Below are 22,901 nucleotides of genomic sequence, written 5' to 3' on the forward strand. Positions count from 1 at the left end.
GTTACAGTCTTCTCCCAGTGCTGTACTGTGCCTGAATCAGGCTGAATAAAAGAGAATTAGTGTGGGGTGGGGAAAATAAAGGCATTGTCTACAGTGAAAGGTGTGTGGTGAGCATCTCAGAATGGCTTCTGCAAAGTTATTTGTAGTGGTGAGGCAGAGAAAGCACTCAATAGTCAAAGCATTCCTGATTCCCAAGCCTAATTAATTGTACAACCTCAGCACAATTTAAGAGAGCTGAGCTATAGCAGTTAAAGTTTCTTTTGAAAGTAGGAGTACAGCACTAGCTATCCAGAACAAAAACATCTTGCTTTTTATCTGAAGTGCAAATTTTGGAATAAAGTTACTGTGTGTTAGGATAGCATCTGCTGCTACTTCCATAGATTCTCCTGCGAGGTATTAAAGTATTAATTCATGCTGATTTTTAATTAATGGCAAAAATACCCTGGCTAAGAGTCATGGATGATTAACTGTAACCAAAAGAGGCTGTGCTAGTCTATGTGTAGTGCACTGGTACCCAGCACAGGGAGTATGTTTTATGCAGAGGGTGGTCCTGTTAACATATTCCTCATTGACAGAACATGATATTGTGATTTTTCAGATGTCAGCCAGACACAAGGTTCTGGAAAAAGTCTTTAGGAGACTTTGAGTTTATATAGAAACCCATTAATTTTCAGTTTTCTGTCTTTCCTATTAAATGTCAATCAGCAGTTGTTTTGTTTTTCCAGAAATGCATTCTGAGCATGCAGAGTTATGGATTAGTCTCTGCTGTTAATATCATGTGTAACAAGGTAATAGTAAAATAGGTTCAGTGGAAACCAGTTTCAAAACAGGCCAACCTACTCACACCAAGAAAACAGGAAGGGTTGCTAGTATAAAATAAGCTCTCTGCCACACAAGGAAGGCTTTGAAAAGTATCACATCCAGTCAAATCACAGCATGAACACAGCTTGTTCAGAGGTGCTCTTTCCCCCCTCCCTCCAAAAAAGCTTCCCTCTTATTCCATTATTAATACTCTGGCTCCATCAGCTTTTTTCTTTCTCTAATAAAGCACAGAGCTGAGGCTGATCATATTCCTTTTCATTTTTGTGGCTGCTTCATCCCACATAAAAACCAGCTCATAAGCTGTGTCCAGCTGTGCAGAACTGGATGGTGTCATTATGTATTTTTCTCCTCTTGGCTCCTTAGTAAATCTGTTTCCTGTTGACTGTAATCCAGTGTTAGTCATGACCTGTAAGAAGTGTAGAAGGATTGAGTCATGGGTCCTTTAAGGCATCCTCCATATGTTACAGTGATGTTAAGATAAAGTACTGTTAGTAAAATGAATTAAAAATATATACAGATATTAAGCCTGACAGAGCTAAGTGCAGCATGATGGGTATCAACTTTCTGTCATAGGTTTCTCTTCAAGGTTTTGCACTGAAATTGGTTGTATGTGCAGGTCTCCAACGTTCCAGCACTCCTTGGAACACTGTCTTGTTGCAGCAGTCCTTGGAATCTGATTATCTTTAATAAAAGAGCTGGAGAATTGTAAGTTTCAAACTGTGTATTCTCAGGTTGTTTGATCCAAATGTAGTAAGTGCTGAGCTGAGTGTCAGTAGAGCTTACACCTGGTGTAAGCAGATTGCAGAACCCTTTTCTGGTCTCCTGTTTGTGTTTTTCTTTAGGGCAGTAACTCTGTGATGGAAAGAGGCTCTGAACAGAGGTAGAATTTATTCACTGAATATTTTTTTCAGTCCAGAAGTTCATAAAATAATTTTGAATAAAATTCCTATTTGGGTAAAATACTGCCTGGCAGTGTTTTGTTATTGCAGATGTAATCTGAAGGTGGAAGTTCTTGGTTACAGTTTTGCTGAAGATACATGCAGCCTTTCCATAAAATGTCCTTTTTCCTTCGTGCACACCATAAAAAGTAATATGTGTGTGTGCTTCTGTATGCATATATCTCAGGATTAAATGGAATGAAAACAATTTTTCTTTTGCAGCAGAATGTTGTTCCAGTAGGAACTCCAGCTTTCATTTGCAGTAGCAATGTGTTCATCTTGCAGCTTGCAGACAAGTATTTCTTGTTAATTCAAGTAGTCAGTCTCAGAGATTAGAACACATTCTTGTGCTTAAATCAACCAAGGACCACTCTTGTTTAGCTGCAGGGAAGCTGCACTCCTCCATATATTTAGTTCTGACATCATTTGTATTAAATGCTCAGCCTGAAATAGAAGTGGTGTGTGTGTGATTCCCTGAATCACCTCTGGTGCTCCTGGCAATGTTTTCTGCCCTCTGGCTGTCAGGAATCAGGTGTCAGAACTGCAGATATGCAGTCATTAAAACTTACAACTGTATTAAAATCCTGTCAGAACGCAACCATCTGGTGTTGCTGATTTGCTGCTCTAATGATCAGTTTGTTCCAGCATGTCCTCTATTGATACTGCAACCTGACAGGATTTCTTCCTCATCTCAGAAGTGTCTTAGGTAAATAATTCTTCAGTATACCATGAAGCTTAAAAAAATTGTTTTTCCTTTCTGCAGAATCTTTAACTCCTTTTTGAGACCTGCAGTAGGTCAGCAAGCCCCCTGTCTCAACAAACTTCATCCTTCCAATGTCCTTTCTTTGCCTTTAGCTCTCTGCTCTTCAGAATCTCTCTTAATCCCTGGGACCTCCCATTTCAGCTGCAGTAATTCCCAAGTTTGCTTTTCCCTTCTCCTGGGCAGAGCAGTGATGTTCTCCTGCAGCCTTTCTGAGCTGGGCCAGGAGGGAACTGATAAACTTGGTTGCTAGCTGTGAATTAGGAGCAATGTGAATCAGAGGCCATCGTATTGCAGCAGTGTGTGCCCCTCAGCTTGCTCTGCTGAGCACAGCTCTGCTAAGTTTGGTAGTTTGTCCTTTTTGGTGTAGTGCTGAGGGGGGGAACACCCATCCCTGGCGTTCCTCTCTGTCGCTGCTGGATGATTCTGCATCAAGAGGCTTTTGTCCCAGATGCAGCTGTTGGAAACAGATAGGTAAATAACTCCCTGGGTTCCAGACAATGCTGTCTGTGCTTACCTATTTTTTAGGGGAATCTGAGTAGGTGTTTTTATGTTCAAACATTAACAGTAAAGATGATTTGTATAATAAACTGCCAAGGTAGGAAGGGAGAGGCTGATCTGACTGCATTGTGCTGCTCAGAGATAGGAGATAAGATGACTTGCAAGCCCTGGGAGGACATGGAGTTCTACTGAGAGTTTTACTGTCTGCCTGCCATGCTGTAAGTAGCAGGTAATAAAAAGTGGTACTCAGAAACAGCCAGAGGTGAGCTTTTTCCTTCAATTACCATGGCAGTTTCCTTATTAGCAGCAATTCAAGAAAATTTGGGCCAACTGTTACTCATGATGTTATCTTGGAGAAGGAAGCAAAAACCTTTTTATGCTCCAAGCCTTTTTCAGCATTTTTTTTTCCATGCTGTTGTTCTCTCAGGACTTCCATTACTTCCCTGCATATTAGGATTCTGTCTCCTGATTTCATACACTTTGCTCATAGTTTACATAACAGTGGGGATATACTGGAATGTTAAACCAGACCAGTTAGGTCTGTAGGACTGAGCACCATTTCATCTTTTGTTTATTAGAGAATCTGTTATGCTCTTTCCTTTCAAATTGTACTGCTAGTTCAGATAAATCATGACAGTGACAGGAGGAATTTACAGTTGAGCCTGGAATCAGAAATAAGTTGTTTCTGTATTACAGATATCTAAATAATTCAAGAGATTTTTTTGTGGTTTATTCAATTAAAATCCCTCTGGAATATTCTGTTTCATGGGGCTTCCAAGCTTTGCCTTTCCCTCCCACCCTTTAGGAGTGGACATAAGTGTGAGCTGTTAGCTGAAAGACTTAATTAATTCCTATAAAGCAGATGGGACATTATTATCATATTTCAGCTTATCTAAGCTGTAAATATTATGTTAAGTACAAAAGCTGTTACAGTTGTTTTTTATGTCAAATGGATTCCTAATTTATTTTGAAATGAGGCAGAGGTTGCTTGTGTTTATCAGTCAAATAACTGGTTCTTGGCATATTGCTGTGGGTGGATGTGTGCATCTGAGTGCATCTTTGTTAAAAAAAATTAGTCAGTTGTGATGTACATTTTAAATGGTGGGTATCTTGCTGTGAAATGTGCTTTTCTCTGTCCCTCTGGATCTTTTCCTGGAGTAAATTTGCTACAGGGGCTATTTAGGCAGTCAAATGTTGAAAAAATATTAATAATAATAATCATTTAGTCCTTTAGTGTCTCATTATTGTACTCTACCCTTGAGAAGATAGCACGGTAAAATGGGAAAGAATACTTTTATAGTTGAAAACAAACAAAGGAAAGAGCCAGCAATGTTTGCTGTGCTTAAATGTGTTACATTCCCAGATTTTCCTGCGGGGGGCTGCACCCAGTGAGCAGTGGTTGGGAACCTTCCTTGTGCTGGTGGGATCAGCAGTGTGGGACCTGAGTTCCACACCAGGAAGGTACCACCAGGGGTGTTTCCACTTTCCTCTGCCCCTTAGCTCCCAGTGCCCCAGCCTCTCCCACCTCCAGGGCTGGAAGGAGAATGATTCCTTCTGCCTGGTGTTGGCTGTGCCCCCAGGACACTCCTTGTGTCCAGTTCCAGTGCCAGACAATGCCAAAGGGGCCTCTGGCTGAGTTACCCTGGAGCTGGCTGAGGGCACTGTGCTGGTCTGGGGGACTCTGTGCAGGATCCACTTGCCTGGGAGGCTTCTGATTCTCAAGGCATAAAGTCCTCCTCTTTTTGAGCCCAAAGACAGCATCCTGGATGAGGTTTATCCTGGGACCCAGGCACTACTGCCAGGGGGGTGTGGACTGAACTGCTGGCTCCAGCACTTTCTCAATATTTTTCTCTTATTTCTAACCTGGGAGAATTTTTGTCCTTTTCCTGAGAGAAATACATCCTGGCATTCTGGTTTGTTTCTTTGTGAGTTTGTTTCATTTGTTTTTCTTGGGTTCTCCCCTCTCCTCCAACCTCTTTTATTTCTAAATGACTTCCCCGTTGGTTTGGGGATGTGGACCCATTTTGGTGAGGAGTGTGTCTGATCATTGGGCTGGCTTGAAAATTAATGGGATACCTGTTTGTGGTGCTGTCAGACAGGGCTGGTTTATCTTACAACCTCAATAAGAGTTGAAGTTTTATTGAAGAGCCAATATTCAAGAGAATATCTTGAATTCTGATTGTCTGTTCTCTGCACCAGAAATCTGGCAGTGATAAGATAATCTCTGGCTTATTGAAGGAGGGGCATTGTCTGGTTTGTAGCATGTGCTTGGTTTTTCCTGACAGACAGGTGCTCCTTTTAAGTCTTAAAAGAAATCAATCTGGAGTTGTTCTAATCCCAAGCTGATTTTTCAGTGCTCATTACCTATTGATAGCATTAACCCAGTGAAGGAAAGGGCCATGATGTTGGGGAAGTGGTCAGAGTTAATATCAAGATATGATTCATAGAATCATAGAATTGGCTGGGTTGGAAGGGACCTCAGAGATCATCGAGTCCAACCCTTTTACCACCGTTGCGGTTGCTAGACCATGGCACTGAGTGCCACATCCAGTCTCTTTTTAAATAACTCCAGGGACGGAGAATCCACTACTTCCCTGGGCAGCCCATTCCAATGCCTGATCACCCTCTCCAGAAAGAAATTCTTTCTAATATCTATCCTAAATTTCCCCTGGCACAACTTGAGACCCTGCCCTCTTGTCTTGTTGAAAGTCGTCTGGCAAAAGAGACCAACGTCCACCCGGTTACAACCTCCTTTCAGGGAGTTGCAGAGAGCGATGAGGTCTCCCCTGAGCCTCCTCTTCTCCAGGCTGAACACCCCCAGCTCCCTCAGCCTCTCCTCATAGGGTCTGTGCTCGAGTCCCTTCACCAGCCTGGTTGCCCTCCTTTGGACCTGCTCCAGCACCTCAATCTCCTTCCTGAGCTGAGTGGCCCAGAACTGGACACAGGACTCAAGCTGTGGCCTCCCCAGGGCTGAGCACAGGGGCAGAATCCCTTCCCTGGACCTGCTGGCCACGCTGTTCCTGAGCCAGCCCAGGATGCCATTGGCCTTCTTGGCCACCTGGGCACACTGCTGGCTCCTCTTCAGCTTCCTGGCAATCCAGATTGCTTAGAGGCTGTTGAAACTCATCTGGATGGCATCAGTGTAGAGTTTAAGATTTAAAAGTTGGAATGAACTTTCTTGGTCTGTGTTGGTTTACATGTCATTTCAGTTGCTTGAATCTATATGCAGACAATCCTGTACTCACTCATTTGCTAAAGAGCACCACTTTCAAAGCTTTATTCAGCAAGGTCTGAAACTTTGGGTAAATCCTGAAAAGCAATTTTTTTTCTCATCTGCTAGGGTCATGCCTTCATTGCTTGGCCATGTGTATGCTTTTTTCTTCAGGATTACTCTAGGATGGTCCTTTGGGTTGGAACTCATCAGCAGGAAGAGTGCCTGTGCTGTTGGTTGTTTCACCAAAAAAAGAGCATCTGTTCTGTGCACTCTGAGGTGGCTCTCTGGTGCAGACCCAAGTGTTGGCTTTTCTTGTACAATTGCAATCCTGATGTGAATTAGAAGTCTGCAAGTTTGCTTACTAGAAGTTGGCAAAATCTAAATGCCTTCATTTTGATGAGTTTCTTTTAAACAGCACATAAAAATAACCCCAAACACGTTAATCTTTGCACGAGGCAGTAGGAAAAAAATCTGTTGAAGTATTTTAACACTTCTCAAGGCTTTTTCTGGGTGCACTTTCATCTGAGGACAAGAGCAAGTGTGCATGTTTTTCACAACTCTAGAGAAAAGTAGTGATCACAGCAACAAAGTGTGCAGAGTGCTCCAGTTCCTGATGGAAGGACTTGGTGAGGGAGTGAGGAGTGTGGCAACCTGTAAGAATTAATGTAGGCTTGAAGCCCTGAACTAATACTTACAGAAACCAGTAATGGAGTGTAAAGCTATAGAGCCTTTCAAGTAACAATGCAAGTTTGTTCCACAGCATTAGCAGCAGCTTTTGGGTTGTGCAGACAGGGTCTCTCCACATCACACAGCAGGGGACTTAGTAAGGTTTCTGCTGATACCATTCAGTAGCAGTATCAGGTCCCACACATCTGTTCTTTATATTTTTATGAGATATTTAGGTATATTATTAACAAAAGGAAGTAAAGGGAGGTGTTTTTTTACCTTCTAAATTGTTTCATGCTGTCTTAGGAAAGTGGATTTAGAAATGTTGAGTAGTAAATTTTGGGTAAAAGAGGTTTTTGGATTTTGTGGTCTAAGAATAAGGTAGCTGCATTTCAGAATGTTACTGGAATGTGGTGTTGTTCATGGCTAAAATGGAAATCAAGGCAGACTCTGATATTTAATCTGCTTCTAGGAAAAAATACTGTATTATGAAAACTATTATAAATTAGTTATTTGGAAACTCCATGAAATTAAAAAGATTATGCCTCAAATCTATATATCCCACATAGCTGCCTCTTTCTCACAGTTTTCTGTATGTCATTTCCATGCTTAAACCAAATGTTGGTTTTGCTGCCCTATTCTAGAAATAAACTCTTGGAAAAAAAATGTAAAACCTTTCCACACACCACATCTTTCCAAAACCTCTGAAGAAGCAAGCAGCTTCTGCCTTCTGTTACTCACCTGCCCATAAGGCTGGGGAGAGGAAAGAAAACTCCTCTGGGCTGGGATGTTGTGTAAGCTGGAAGTAGAGCAGATCCCTGCACCTCCCTGCTTGGCAGTGAGGACATGGGGTGGGTGAGAGGGTTAAAATGGAAATAGTTCTGTAACCCAATGTCTGTGAGACTGGGAAAGTCCCAGAGCCCTCAGTCCTCAGCTACAGGTGTGTGGGTGGGGAGGAGAGGAGGTGCTTGCAGCTTGAATATAAAATTGTCCACTTCAGGAGTTAAAATGCAGAGGAAGTTGTTTCTTTGGATCTACCAAAATCTAGAGACATCAGTGGTTCAGCAGATTTATTTTTTTCCTCTTTGAGTGAGAGGCAAATTTCCCTGAGTCCTTGGCTTTTAGTCCCAGTCACTTCTTTTCCAGCTGGTTTGGAGCTCTGTGCTTCCTCTGCTGATCACTTGGAGCCATGAACCTGGGAAGGTAAAAGTCAGTGATGCTCCTACTTCCCATGGTCTTGCACTGCTTTGGATCACTCGTGCTGGGTTTAGATATTACGTTTCCCTGGAATTGCACATTTTGTAGTATTGAGGCACTGGAGAGTTTGATACAACTCCATACAGCAGTTGAGCAATTATCTTACTGATAAATGATCCCTTGGAAAATTAATCCATGAGAGGGGAATGGGTAGAACAGCTAAAGACAAATGGTAAATTGTTTGCCATTTGTAACTGTTCTTATGTTTGACTCTGGAAACCAATCTTGTAATCATTTGTCTGTGTAAGGTGGATATCAAGCTGCAGAAATTTAGATCTTAAGCATCAGGGCCTCTGCAAGCATTACCTGAAGATGCCAATTACAAGATTTTTAGGTGGAGGAGGGCAGCAGTGCTGCCATTTAAAGAAGGCATAGCCAAGTGTAGCAGTAGCTGTGTGAGACTTTTTGTGATTTAGAAGCATTTATACTCATTAATATTTTAGCTGTTCTTTTTGTTCTTCCTTGCAAATCTAATAAGGAAAGAAACCAAATCAGTCTGGTGATGGAAACTGAAAAGCAGCTTGGTCTTAAGAAAATGAATTAAAATTTAAATCAGGATAAACTAAGGTGCTTGGTAAGTGTAAAGTAAATTTAGTGTCTCCCCAGATTAAAAAAAAAAAGGTGGTAATATGTTAAGCTTACAGAGAGCACTACCAATAAATTTCAGTCAGATCTGAAAACCTCTCCAAAAATGAAGAGTTTTCTTCCTATTCCTTGAGGCTTGAATGAGGAGATCCATAAAGGGAATTTTGAGCATAAGATATGCCTGGAACCCCATAGCTGACTGGCAGCACTTACTGTAAGAAGAACCACTGGAAATATGTGGGGATTTAAAGCAAAAAATCTGATACTGAATCATGAGCTTGTCCCCTGATCATCTGAAAAGGAACCATTTGCCCTTAGTCTGTTGTGAAATGGTCATTCCCAACCTGCATAATGAAGCAGTGATGAGATGTGTGACTGTTGCAGTCAGATCTTCCAGGGTAAGTGATTTGTTGTAATCTGTTTTATAGTGCCATGAGAAACAGATGTATAAACAGGAGTGTATTAGGAACATAAACTTAAAATGTCCAAGTGCATTAGATAGATTGAAGCAGCCAGGAGTCATATTTTCTGCTTGGCTGTTTATATTTCAATAGCTGTTCTGCACTTTTCTTGGATTCTGACACTTTTTTATTTGCTGTTTAAGTGTTTCTGTTCCTCCTTGCAATACTTTGGAAATATCTGTAATTAAAATATTTTGGTGGCTTTCATTTCTTTCGTATCTGAATTTTAGCAATAGGAAGTTTCTTGAGTTGAGAATTCTAAAAAAGCTGCTGATTTAGACAATAAAAGCTTTTTGCCCACAGGATAATAAATTTCTTTTCAGAGCTTATTTTCACATTAAATTTTCTGCTTGAAATCTTTATTTCACTTGGTATTAGGAACAAGAAACACATTTTAACACTTATCTGTTTTGCATATTTTACTCATAAAGCCTGCTGCTGAGATAATCAACATCCATTGAAAAACTACTGGTTCATGAAAACGAGTCCTCAGCTAGGACAAAATCAGCCATAAAGGCAAAAGGACTAATGGAAGAGAGAAGGCTTTTAAAAACAACCTTCTGTCATTTATATAAATGCCTAATGTGAAAAATGCTGTTACATTTATCTATTAATTCAGTACTATTATGTCAGCTTTAAAGCTGATTTTATTTTCCACAGCCTAATTGCATTCTCTGGTAGCCACTAATAGATAAGTTAAAAGAAACTGTGTTTATAGAAATGTGGGGGAAAACTCAAATCCTTGCAGACATAGGTCTGAATCTCATTTTTACAGAAAGAAAAGGAGGTTGACTGCTTCTAAGCAGGTGCTGGGCCTAGGAGAACAAAATAAAAAGCATAAAATTGTGGCATAAGGGATAGAATTATGTACTTATTTAATGAAAAACTTTCATGTTCTACTTCTTCATAAAGCTGCACATTTCAGTATGTGCAGCAATGGTTCTCTCAATGTAATCTCATTTAAACACTGGAGCATCTTCCCATTTCATACAATTACCTTTTTTTTTATAGATGCTTAAACCCCAGGTAATTTTGGTATGAGGCTCTCAGGTGTGGTGTGCATTGAGGGTGGCACAAAATGTCCTCGGTTCCTTGTCCTCCTTCCCTTAGTGCTTTGCCATTTCAGTCAGTGTAATGTGCTGACTACTTTCTGTAGCTTTCTCTCCAAATTTAATGGAATCAAAAAGCAATCACTGCTAAATGGGATGTGCACCTGGAATTCTTGTTCCAGTGGCTAACAAGAAAGAACAGCTTCTGGTTGTCATGAAGCAGCCATGTCATTTACAGGATGCATTAATGACCTCTGATCAGAACTTTCAAACCCCATCATTTGAAGGCATGACTAACTAGATGACCTCCCTTACCTTTTGAACCTGCACTGAATAGTTTCTATTTCTCTTTAAATACAGCATTTATTATTCTAAGTTGAAGCTATTAGCTCTAGATAGAGAATTGCTACAAAAGCACAAACTGTTTATTGAAATTAATGACAAGCTGTTTCATCTGTACTAAACCCCTCCTCTTTACAAAAGGTTAAATGCAGATCTGTCACTAGCAATATTCCTAGAACCAAAATACTTACACCTTGGCTTCTCTGGTGGTTCAAATAAAGGGGAAGAGGTTAACTTAACCTGCTAAGGTTTCACAGGGAAATCAACAGCAGAACTGCAAGTAACACAGAGCAGTTTTCAGCCTATTAAGGATTCTCTCTTCTCACCATCTTATTCCTTTTGTTTCCCTTCAGAAACATAACCTTGAGGTTTTTGTCTTGCTTGCCAAAAGAGCAAGGGTTTCTCTCCACAACCACCTGACTGGTCTGAATAAGCTTTCCTATCATTTGCTTTCCAAACTCCAAAATTCTAGTTTCATATTACAGTTTGCTTTGGTTGAGGTGATTTCTATACTGCGGAGATAGTTCATTAGCCCTAAATAATCTTTCAACTTTCTTTTTTGGCCACAAGGTCTCTACTTTACAGGACTGATGACTGTTACTGAAATTTGCATTCCTTAGGGAAAGAATCTGGAAAAACTAGAGGGGGTTTTGGGAAACAAACAAACAAAAGGAAGACTGAAAAAGATCTCCTTGTCCCCCTGACACTGAGGTAGCTGCAGGGAGCTGTCAGTGAGGAATGGCACTTGGGTAGGCTACAGAAGTTCTGTGCACCAAAGATTGGACAACCTTGGCTATTGATGGAGCAGGAAGTTTTCAGGGAAACAGGTAAAAAGTGGTCATTCTCTTTATCTCAGGCTCCTTTTTCTATTTCCCTCCTTCATTTCAAGACAGTTTGACAGATGCTGAGGTTAATGAATTTTCATTTTAATTTGACCTTTTCCTTGGGCTTCTGACAGTTCCTCTACACCACAGGGACCCTTCTTTCCTAACTCACTTCATGTTTCAATAAGAAGTGGAGCATCTGATGGAAACTTCTTCATGAATAAGTGAACTCAGCTGGAACACAGCCAAACCCTGTCAGAACTGCCTCCCTGAATCCCAGGCTTGTGTTTTACTGTGATATGAGAGTTTAAATTCATTAACCTCTCATTAAAAATATACCAATGTAAAAACCCCCACAGTATGCCAGATTCAGCCTATTAGAAACCCCAAGAGGTCAGTTTGTGAACAGGAATTCACAGTTCTTATTCTAGAAGTTAATAATGGATCCCTCATTTGGCTCCCATCCATTTCATTGATATGGTAGCTTGTTAAGATGCTTTTCCTTTCAGAATTAACAGAAATGTTATTAATCCAGATAGAACAGCTTGATAAAAAAAGACTTAAACATTGTGGAAATACAAGCACTTACGGTATAAAAAATTGTATTTCCTGATTACATTTTCTACATATGGGCATTAGATTTTTCTATAGAGTACTGCATGGATAGAATATGGCATCTGTTTTGGATAAAAATATAACACTTTTAAGAGTTATCTCTGCACCAGTGATATCTTACTTTAGACAGAATTTACTATTTATAGAAGGGTATTATGATGCTCTATTTGAGCAGATCCAAGTGCATGCAGCTAGGAAAACACTATGTTTAATTCCCAGTTCAGAGTACAGTGCTCTTTGTTAAGCAGAGCTGTGCTTATCAGCCACCATTCTCAGGACACTTGGCTGCTGTTGCAGAGCACATCAAAGCTGAAGCAGAGGGACATTAGTACTGAAATGAGAAAGACTTTGACTGCTGGAGCCATGCTCTGCCCTCCCTGAGGCAGAAACCAGAACAGCCACAAGGCCAAGAGGATCCTGTACTGCTCCCCACAGCCAGCAGGCAGAGCTCAGCTCTCCCTAGGACTGAGTGGAGAGAAGCCCATGCTTGGGGCAGCAGGTAAACCCCCTCCTTGCCCAGGTCACTTTCCCAGGTGCTTCTCCCATGAGGAATAACAGAATCATAGAATGGGCTGGGTTGGAAGGGACCTCAGAGATCACCAAGTCCAACCCTTGATCCACTCCCCCCGTGGTTCCCAGCCCATGGCACTCAGTGCCACATCCAGGCTCTTTGGAAAGATCTCCAGACACGGAGAATCCACTACTTCCCTGGGCAGCCCATTCCAATGCCTGATCACCCTCTCCAGAAAGAAATTCTTTCTCATCTCCAACCTAAACCTCCCCTGGCACAACTTGAGACCCTGCCCTCTTGTCTTGCTGAGAGTTGCCTGGGAGCAGAGCCCGACCCCCCCCTGGCTCCAACCTCCTTTCAGGGAGTTGTAGAGAGTGATGAGGTCTCCCCTGAGCCTCCTCTTCTCCAGCCTCAACACCCCCAGCTCCCTCAGCCCTTCCTTACAGCAATTCTGCTGGATCCCTTCACAGCCTCCTTGCTCTTCTCTGGACCTGCTCCAGCACCTCAATCTCCTTCCTGAGGGGCTGAGGGGCCCAGAACTGGACACAGGACTCAAGCTGTGGCCTCCCCAGGGCTGAGCACAGGGGCAGAATCCCTTCCCTGGACCTGCTGGCCACGCTGTTCCTGAGCCAGCCCAGGATGCCATTGGCCTTCTTGGCCACCTGGGCACACTGCTGGCTGGAAAGGCTTAGGAACTGTTCAGCCTGGAGAAAAGAAGGCTGAGAGGGCATGAATGTCCATAAATACCCGAGGGGTGGGTGTCAGTCTCTTTTCAGTGGTGCCCAGTAACAGGACAAGGAATAATGACCTGAAGCCAGAACATGGGAAGTTCCACCTCAGCAGGAGGTTGGTTACTCACCAGGATTTCACTCTACCAAGAAGTATTACTGACATTTTCAGCCAAAGTAAAAATTGCAACTTCTGACAGATGTTATCTTTGAACAAGGGCAAAGAAATGTAGGACAATGTAGATTTTCAGGTTCTAAGGTGATTAAACGCTACTGATCTGTAATTATTTTCATTCCCACCCTTAGATGAATAGATAAGTTTTTGCTCCTCAGTGAGCAGTGCTTTCTTCCCTGGTTTCCAATGGAAATGTGCCGTCACCATAAGTTCTTGTCTTCAGACACCCTTTATTTTCTGTTAATAGAGTTTATGAAATACTCTTTACAACAATTGGCACTTTCTAGTGTGTTGCATCATTTTATTTCAATAAGTCCTTTGGCCACTGATCCTGTTCCCAGGTCTCCTGCTGGCTCCCAGTTTTCCCCACCAGGTGACTGAGCAATTCTGCCTTCAGTCCCTGGAACAATGTAGGATGAGGTTACTGAGTAGGGTGTTCCTTTGGAAGGGAAGACAGAATCAGCTATCTGAATGGAAAACATAAAAGTAGTGGATTTAGGGGAATGTTTTCCACAAGAATTGAGTGTATCAGCATCATTAAAAAAAAAAAAAGGGGGGGGTTTAAAATGCAAAGGAAAATAAAGGGCTACCTTTTGCTTGCTGGACTTGTTTGAAAGAGATGTGTTTCAAGCAGTAATTTCAGTTGGATTTGGATTTTTTTTTCTTTAAGAAAGTGTCAGATAAATTGCCTTAAAAGATCAATAAAGAAACATAGCCGTAGAGAAATTATGTATAATGGCAGCTCTTGAGGTAATGAGGACAGAGCAATCAATGCATGGAATCAGAAGTTATTGGCAGCATGATTTCTTTAAAATGCTTTCAAAAAATACTTTAAAAAAATGCTTGAGTGATTCCAGAATCACAGAATAGAAATGTTGTACTACAAATCCAGTTGCCCACTATTTTCAGTATAATTTTAGATCTTTGCTGCTGTCACAGTTTGTTCTATCATCTGTTCACCCGGGAGGCAGAATCAGGGAAAGGAAAGGGGCCCATGGGTTGAAATGAAAACTGATTTAATAGAATAATTATAATGAAGCCCAATACTAATACAAGATAGGAAGTCATACTCAGCTCCAGGTAGTAGCTGTGCAGTTCTAGCAGCCTCTGGGAGTGACACTGCAGCCTCTCAAAACTGCAGTTTCTCTGAACAGGAAAAAAACAACTTTTTAATTCTGTCCCAGCAAAACCTAGGGTAGTTGTCAATTTAAATTAGTGTTTTCTTTTGAAGGGATGAATTTTAGAATATTAGGAGTTTGGGCTATGTTTAGAGTTGACATCTTAGAGAAGCTCTTTCTTCAAGGAAAATGCAGGGCAGGAATGTTTTGCTTTACATTTTGTCAAGCAACACAAAGATGATTTCTGAAACAGAAAGTTGCATCTGTCTCAAAAAAAGCAAGGTATGAAAATGCATCTCAGTTGCATTAATTGTTGAGACATGTTTGGTGTATACAACCAGGAGAATTCTTTGATCAGAAACTTGAGGTTTATAGGGAGGGGGTTTCTGGATGGCTTGGCTTTGCTTTGCTTTGGGTAACTTTACTATTAGTTACAAAAAACCAAAGAACTTTTTCCTAGCACATTAACTGAAAAGCAGCTGTTTGGTAAATAGAAACAAGGGCTCAGCTCTCTTCTGTTTGCTGATGGTTCTTAGCTGCATGTGTGCTCTTCAGGCTCCGTATGCTCCAGTGGAACTGCCATAGGATTTGTGATGAGTTTTAATTGAAGAGATTTTTGCTTTCTCTGGCACTAAATACCAGAGGTAATGCTGCATGTTGCTTAAAGATAGTGAAATATAAAAATCATACTTGTCCACACTGTGATAGTACTTGTGTACTTTCATGGACAAATACAAAATGTGGTTAACTTTTGTAGCTTTCTAGAAAATACAATTTACCTGGAGATTCTATCAGACCTGAAAAACAAATCTGCTTTCCACTCAGAGTATCCTGGGGCATTATGTGGGCATCAGGGTTGACATGGATGTGTCTATTATTCCAAATATGTTCATTGCAGAGATGTCTTGCATCTGTGCTTTTTGTTAAGGGTGAAGTTGGAAATGACAGGAGGTTGTTCCTGACCTCTCTGCTTTAAGTTCAGCTTTACTTTTGCAGTTTTTGCTCCTCCAGATTGCTTCAGCTCCTGGGTATAGCACTGATGGCAACACATGCTGATGAATCTCTTTCCATGCCCACTCTCACAGGGATTAGACAAGCCTGGGTCATAGTGACAGGCATGGCATTGCAGTTGGTTGCACAGAACACTGTCAGTCACTGTATGGCTGAGCCATGCTAGTGAATCCACACATAATAGTGAACACTGGGAGCTCCTAGTGCTTGACACCAGGACACCAGCCTCCAGGACACCTGACATCCTAGCTGAAATAACAGTAAGCTCTTTCTCAGAGATGTCTTTGTCTGGATTTGTGTGTTAACTGCTTTTCTCTTTCTCTTTCTCTTCCTGATTCTCCTAAACTTCATCTTACTTCCTTCACCTGCAGGACAACTTCCCTGTGAGCTGAGTGCAGGGTCATCTCCTTAGGATTGCTTAGCAGGCCCCTGCACTGGCTTTTCCCAGCTGAGTGTTGAATTGTTGCTAATCCAGTGGTTCTTTGCAGTTCCTGAGCAGTTCCTGAACTAAACCAGATTCCTTGATACAGTGACTGTCCTTGTGCCCAGGCCCAGGCAGTGGCTGGGAAGGGCTGTGCATCCAGCAAAGACATTATTGTGGGTTTTTGGAGCTAAGACAAGCCTGGCCTTCCAGTGGCTGCTGAAAATCTCATTTTCAATTACTTGTACATTCAGCACTCATTCTTCATAATAGAAGCTTATGTAAGCTTTCTGGGTTTGTCTAATTCTGGCTGTGGCATATGAATAACTTTTAATACTCCCTGATGGCAGTGAAATTGCAAGTCCAAGCTGCAGGGCACTTTCTTACTGAGATTTGCTAATGTCTGCAACTGATGAAGGCTCAGTTCCCCTCTTGTCATTCAGCCCTGCATGGGGAACTGACACTCAGAAGCTTGTAACTAATGACACTGGATAAGAAGCAGAGTTCCTTTAAGAGCTGCTATTAGCAGGAAGAGTAGTTGGGCATTTTGTGTCTTCTTTTTAGATGATGTAATTTGGGAAGTGCTATCCAGGGAATGTTGGGTCAGCATTTCTTGAGTGATGTTCAGCAGATGGTGGTTGAGTGGTGCCAAAGGAACAATGTTAGGTGGGAGGGCATCATCCATAGAATCATTAAGGTTGGAAAAGACTTCTAAGATCACCAAGTCCAACTGTAAACCCACCATGCTCAATAGTCCTGACATGCCCTGTCTACACATTTTTTGGACACTTCTAGGGATGGTGACTCCACCATTTCCTTGGACAGACTTTTCTAATGCTTGACCACTCTTAGTAAAGAAAATTTTCCTAATATCCAATCCAAACCTCCTCTGGTGCAACCTGAGGCCATTTCCTCTCATCCTATCAGTAGTTACTTGAGGAAGAGACCAACACCCACCTCCCTACAACCTCATTTCAGGTGGTTATAAAGAGCAATTAGGTCTCTCCTGAGACTCCTTTTCCCCAGCTCCCTCCTGAATTCCAGGTAAGACTTCTCCATACTCCTCACTAGCTTCCTTGCCGTCCTTGTGAGGGACCAACAGAACCATACTTGTCTCACATGAAGAGCTTCAAGGTCCAAGAGGTGTTAATGAATAATATTTTGATTTCTGTAAAACATGAGTTAGCTTGCCTTCAGGTTCACAGAGTGACAAGCAAATTCTTGGACCTGAATCAGCATTCTGAATATCACTGGCCACAGAATTTTATGTGAGCTCTGTCTGTGTTAGGACATTTTGACTTTCATTGTAAATGTGTCTAAGGTGGTTGTTAAATTCAAAGTGTTTTACCTATTTACAGTGGTTTTTAGAAGTCAAACTTTGGAACTTAATGTGTTCAGAAAAAGCCCCAGGAGGCAATTACCCATTTCTTTATGATCTAAGGGGGATCTAACCCCCCCCAAACAGTGACTGTGCCCCTTGTCACTGGGATCTCTCCGTGCTCTCTTGGGCAATGGTTAAACAAAGCACTGATGCTTGACAGTTTTCCACCAGCACTCCCATCTCTTCTGCTTCCAGGTGTGTTGGTTTTGGTGTTTTTTTTTAAATAACAGGTTTTAAATGCCCTTTCTTCCCCCCTTCCCTTTAAATGTCATAAATACAGTGAAAGATGCAGCAGTCATCTTGGGGCTGAGGACAAGTGGCAGAAGATGGATGCCTAGGATTTAAAATAGATTCTTAAGAGATTTGTGTTTCTCTCTGAGGAGACAGAAGCTGAGTCTGGGGTTGCTGGCTGGTGGAATGATCTCTGTTCTCCTAACCATGTGTGAGGTGCTGGGCTGATGATGCTGAAGCATCACGTTTCAAGGGGCAAGGAAAGGGACAGAGGTAGAGACCATCATTTGCAGACATTCCTATAAGTGGTCTGCTCTCCTTCTGCAGAGTGCTGGGATGCTGCTGCCTCTCAGAGCTTTGCTCAGTCTCAGGTACTTGGTGTTCCACTGTCTCAGGTTTTTGCAAGAGGCACAGCCCCTCTTCCTAAGCAGAAGCCTGTAGTTCAATTCTTGATGATGTCTCTTTAGCAAATTTGACATTTTCTATTATAAAAGCATGTCTCTTGTCCATCTTCCTTTGGAACAAATACTGTCATAATCATCGAGTCCCAAAAAGCAAAGCATATGAAGAAGGAGATCTGGTAATATATGAAATACAAGCTCAGGGAGGGAATGTTCTATGAGTGACAATCCACTCTTACATTATTAACCCAAGCTGGCTGTCAGGAACACTCAGTAATTTTACTTTTTTTTTTTTTTTCTTAAAGAGAAAAGCCCAGGTATTTCTTGCCCTACACATTGTATTACCCTGTCCTGCAGTGTTCTTGCAGAACATGGTGCTGGTGCCAAAGTTTAGTTACTGTTGTTCTTTCTAATGAAATATTACTTCATAAAATGACTGATTTCCTTGCAAAAGATGTTCTTGAATTGTTTATTATGCATGTATGAGATGAGAGTTTCATGTATATTCTGAACCTGAAATATTCTATTCTGTCAGTGCAAAGAAATACTTTGGAAAAGAGATGAGTTGACTGCTGTGCTAGCAAATGTCTCTTTCAGGTGTGTCTGGAGCATTTCAGGTGCTGAATATATTTTTCTGATAATATGTATAATTTGCCAAGTAGTACAATAGGGTTTTTTTCCACCTGTTCTGTGATATTTCAGTGTGCTTATTGTAGGATTCATGTGAGTGCCCCCATTCTTGCATTACTGAAAAATACTTAATGAAATGACCCATTTTATACCAATTAGGTACTGCTGTATGGAAATTGGCTTCTCTAGCACTCTGCTAGATTATGAAAATGTGAGCAATTAACTTGCAAACTGGTTGAGGGAACACATCAAACTTTTGGTTTGAAGCCAGAGAAAACCAGGTCCCTCTCCCACTCTCAACACAGAGGCAAAAGGTAATGGTTTGGGTAGGAACAACTCCACTGTGGCTTCTCCTAAGTCAAGAAAACACACTTTAATAGTTTTTTTAGGCTCAATTCAGCTTTCAGGATAAAGAGGAAGCCAAAAGAACATTAAGTAAGAGAAATACAGTTTTTTCAAGGCAGAGGATTTTAAACCAAATATTAAAGCCTTGGAAAAGGCTGTGGAAAGCAAGTGACTTCTGTGCTAGAAAAGCTGCTACTCATTTTATCTCCACGGGAGAAACAGTGACTGAAGTATCTGTGGAACACTCAGTTTTTACATGCTTTTGTAAAGACATGGACAGAGATATGCTGGGTTTTTCACCTCCTGAATTTAGTGTGTCTGCAGCAGCAGAATGGAGGCAGTTCAGTATTCTCACCATAATGTTTTGAATTTGGTTTCACTGGTGGTGTACAGAACAGTAAAAATAGTCTTGCTTGAGAATATTTTCCTTGGCTATTTTATGAAAAAAAAATTACCAGTCCAAAAATGTGTAATTTGCATATCTTCAGATGAGAATATAGATGAGAAATCAGGGAAGTTCCCAGTGCAGAACCACAGCAATTAGATGTCAGTGTAAGGGACTCCTGATGGATGGATGAATATGCATGGCATACATATGCATAAAATCTGTTACATTTAACAGTTCTCTGAGAGTCTTCCTTTTAAATTGTCCTGCTGCTTGCTTGTTTCAAATTTGTTTGAAATCTCATTCCTGTTGAAAAGATCCTGACTACAACTCAATTTCCTTTTTGCAAAAAAACCCCAATACTCATTGTGGTGTGTGATCTTATAAAAGAAAAACTAAAACATTTTACCTTTCACATGATGGGAGGTGTAGCCAGGTTTAGACAAGCTTAATGAGAGTTATCAGAAGGAAAGCATAGCATATATAAAGTTATTTATAATCCAGTAAGATAACAGAGTTTATTGAGTGATTTAAATGTGGATAGTGACTATAAAGCCTTGCAAATTTGAGGCTATGATAAAAAGTGTGGGATTCCAGTGCTTTCCTACCAATTCCAGGTGTATTAGCAGTGCCTGCACAGACAGACTGATGGAACAGAGCATTTATTTACAGCAGTAACAACACTCAAGGCATGGTGCAGCTCAGGATTCAGGGTTGTACCAAAATACTGCCTCAGGAAGTGAAGCTTGGAGAAATGCAGCCCATGGAGGACCACTGGTGAGGTCTGTGATCCTTTCTGAGGGATCCTCCTGCTCCCTCACGGTTGTCCCAGAGCAGCCAAGGCTCCAGCATGCAAGGAGCTCCAGCTCTGTTAAACCAGCTCCTGCCCATCAGCTACAACAGCTGCTGGGTTATTGAGTGGTAACAGAAGTTATTAAAGCAGTAATAACTCAAATGAGGGAGGCAGAGCACTAGTACTCAGTGGAACCTGTGTTTAAACAGTGAGAAAAGGAAATAGTAGGAGACAGACCCCTCACAGACATGACTTACCCAGTTACATGCTATAGCTACACCAGAGGAGTTGTATTCCATGCATCTTTGTCAGGATTTAACACTGGCCCAGCAATTAAACTGAAATAACAGATTCTCTCTATGAATCCCCCTCCCCTCTCTGATAAAGAAAGGAGAGAGAATAAGGGAGAGAGACTGATGGGTTGGAAACTAAACTGCACAACTTTAATGAAACAGGAATGATAAATAAGAAAAATGACTAAATCTATACAAATATACAGGAAAATGGATCCCAGGTTCCTCCCCCTCTCCCCCAATAACTCTCCCATCCCCACCGAGGCTGCAGGGCAGCCCTGGGACAGTCCAGGCTGGAATCCTGGGGTCAGCAGCAGTTGGGAGCTGGAGGCAGGAACACAGAGATTCAGGCTGGGATGGATCAGGAGCACAGGCAGAGGAAGGGATGGAATCCTCCCAGGATGCTGAAGGAAACAGGGAAGGGGTGAAGGAAGGGAAGCAGGAAAGGCAGGAAGGGCAGGAAGCTGGAAGCTGGCTTGAGCCTGGTGATCCCTGAGATTTCTCCTGAGTCTGAGGTGTATGGGATGGAATCCTCTGTTTGGTCAGTTCTGGCATCTCTCTTGTCCCTTCCTCCCCAAAGGAGGCTGCAGGTGGGACCTCTTTATTCCTCCTGGAGGGTAAAATGTTCCTCAGAGCTGAGCAGTGTCCTTGGCTCTGCACACCAGGCTCTGGCTGGAACTCTAACCATGGAGTGGGATCAGTCCTAGAAGCAGACACTGTCTGAGAAACTTGCTGTGAATTTCAGCAAGTGCAGCTGCTTACAAGAGACTGAGCTGAAAGCAAAAGGACAAGACAGAAAATCCCCTTTATCCTGGCCCAAACCAGGACAACCTTCCATGAGAGCTGCCTGCAGGAGGGCACCCACCCAGGCTGAGGAACTGATGGGCTCATTCTGACCACTCAGTGCATAGAATTCCTTCAACCAGCATCAGAAGGGGGAGACTGCAGTGCATCCTCCTTTAGGATTTTGGTGCTGGCTCACTTGCAGCTGTATTTCTGCATCTAAGTTGTGCCAGCTGGTGGCTGGTCCTCCAGGGTTCTTTTGAAGAATCTTGGCCAAAACCATACAAAAAGTTTACCCATATGCAGTAATTCATCTGCCTGTGCTTCATGCAGGTTTTTCTTACTGCATATTTTGTTGCCACTTATTGAAGGCCTTTGTAACCTGTTTTTTTTGCAGAAAATAAAACTGTACTTAGCAGATACAGACAGGAGTCACCTCAGCTGGCAGCACCAGAAGTTGTTAATTTTGTTTCAGTCAGGTTTTCCCATCACAACTAGTGACTAGGTCAAATTTATCTGTTGATTGTTTTTTGGTTTTTTTTTAGTATATAAAACTGCATTGCTTTCAGATAATTAAAATACCATAACAGTTTTCACATTCCGTTGCCTAATTAACAGCAATAAAGGCCACACTAAATCAGCATGAATCTGTAATTTCAGCACTAATCACACAAGTGTGAGTATCAGCATCATAATGAGATGCACAAATCTGGAGGTAATGAGGCTGTGGCTGGCTGGGAAATTAGAGCAAGTGCTGGCACAAATTGTACAGCAAGGTTTATTCCCATTGTACTAATTATAGACTTGCACGGGGAATTGTAAGCAACTCAAATTACTTTAATTTGTGAAATTCATGCTCCAGCCATGAACTTGACATCTGACCATGATGTTGGGTTCCCCATCCCTTCCTCTGTGTAAACTGATGAGAAGAATCTCCAGTGCCCTCAGGTGTTTGTTTGGATGTAAAGGCTGGCATTCCAGGAGGAGATGCTGACATTCCAAGAGGAAAGGCTGGCATTCCTGGAGGAGATGCTAACATTCCAAGAGGAAAGGCTGACACTGCACTGTGACAGCACTGCTGCATGACCATTCTGTGCACTGCTGTGTAGGACATCCAGGATTTCCAAGGTGGAAATGCCAGAGCTGAGAGTATGACAAATGAAAGCATCTGGGATGCAGGCAGTGACTGGCAGAATGTATTCTCATCTCTTACCCAGTTCTGAGCCTCTCTGATTGAGGAATTAAAAATATCAGTGATTAAATGATGTGTGCTGATTTCATTCTGAGGCTGTTTAATAACCTTCTGGTTATTTGGAGGTTTATACATAGCTTATAACAATTTCTTGAATCATTTTATGCTGATAGCCAAGGATGACAGTGATCATCTTTCCACAGCAATAATTTATAATTAATTAATATTCAGCACCCAAATACCATGCCTTGCACTTTCATTCTAAATTCTCCTGGACTGATACATGGAGAATTTTCTGTCACATGCTCACAGAATCATTACTCATTGTATCCAGTGGTTTTATTGCATTAGCATTTCTAACCAAACAATTGATACCAAATCTACCATCACCATCAAAAGGGTTGTTCACAAGGGCTTGAATGAATTCTCTTTATCATGAATGTGAGCTGTAAAGGTACCACTGAGGTTA

General features: G+C 41.7%; 1 protein-coding gene across 1 annotated transcript in view; it reads left to right on the forward strand.

Moving 5' to 3' along the window:
• The window catches only part of CHID1 (chitinase domain containing 1), a 102,747-nt gene that overhangs the window by 49,172 nt on the left and 30,674 nt on the right, over positions 1-22,901 (forward strand).

This window comes from Calypte anna, chromosome 5 (assembly GCF_003957555.1).
Source record: "Calypte anna isolate BGI_N300 chromosome 5, bCalAnn1_v1.p, whole genome shotgun sequence".
Lineage (NCBI taxonomy): Eukaryota > Metazoa > Chordata > Aves > Apodiformes > Trochilidae > Calypte > Calypte anna.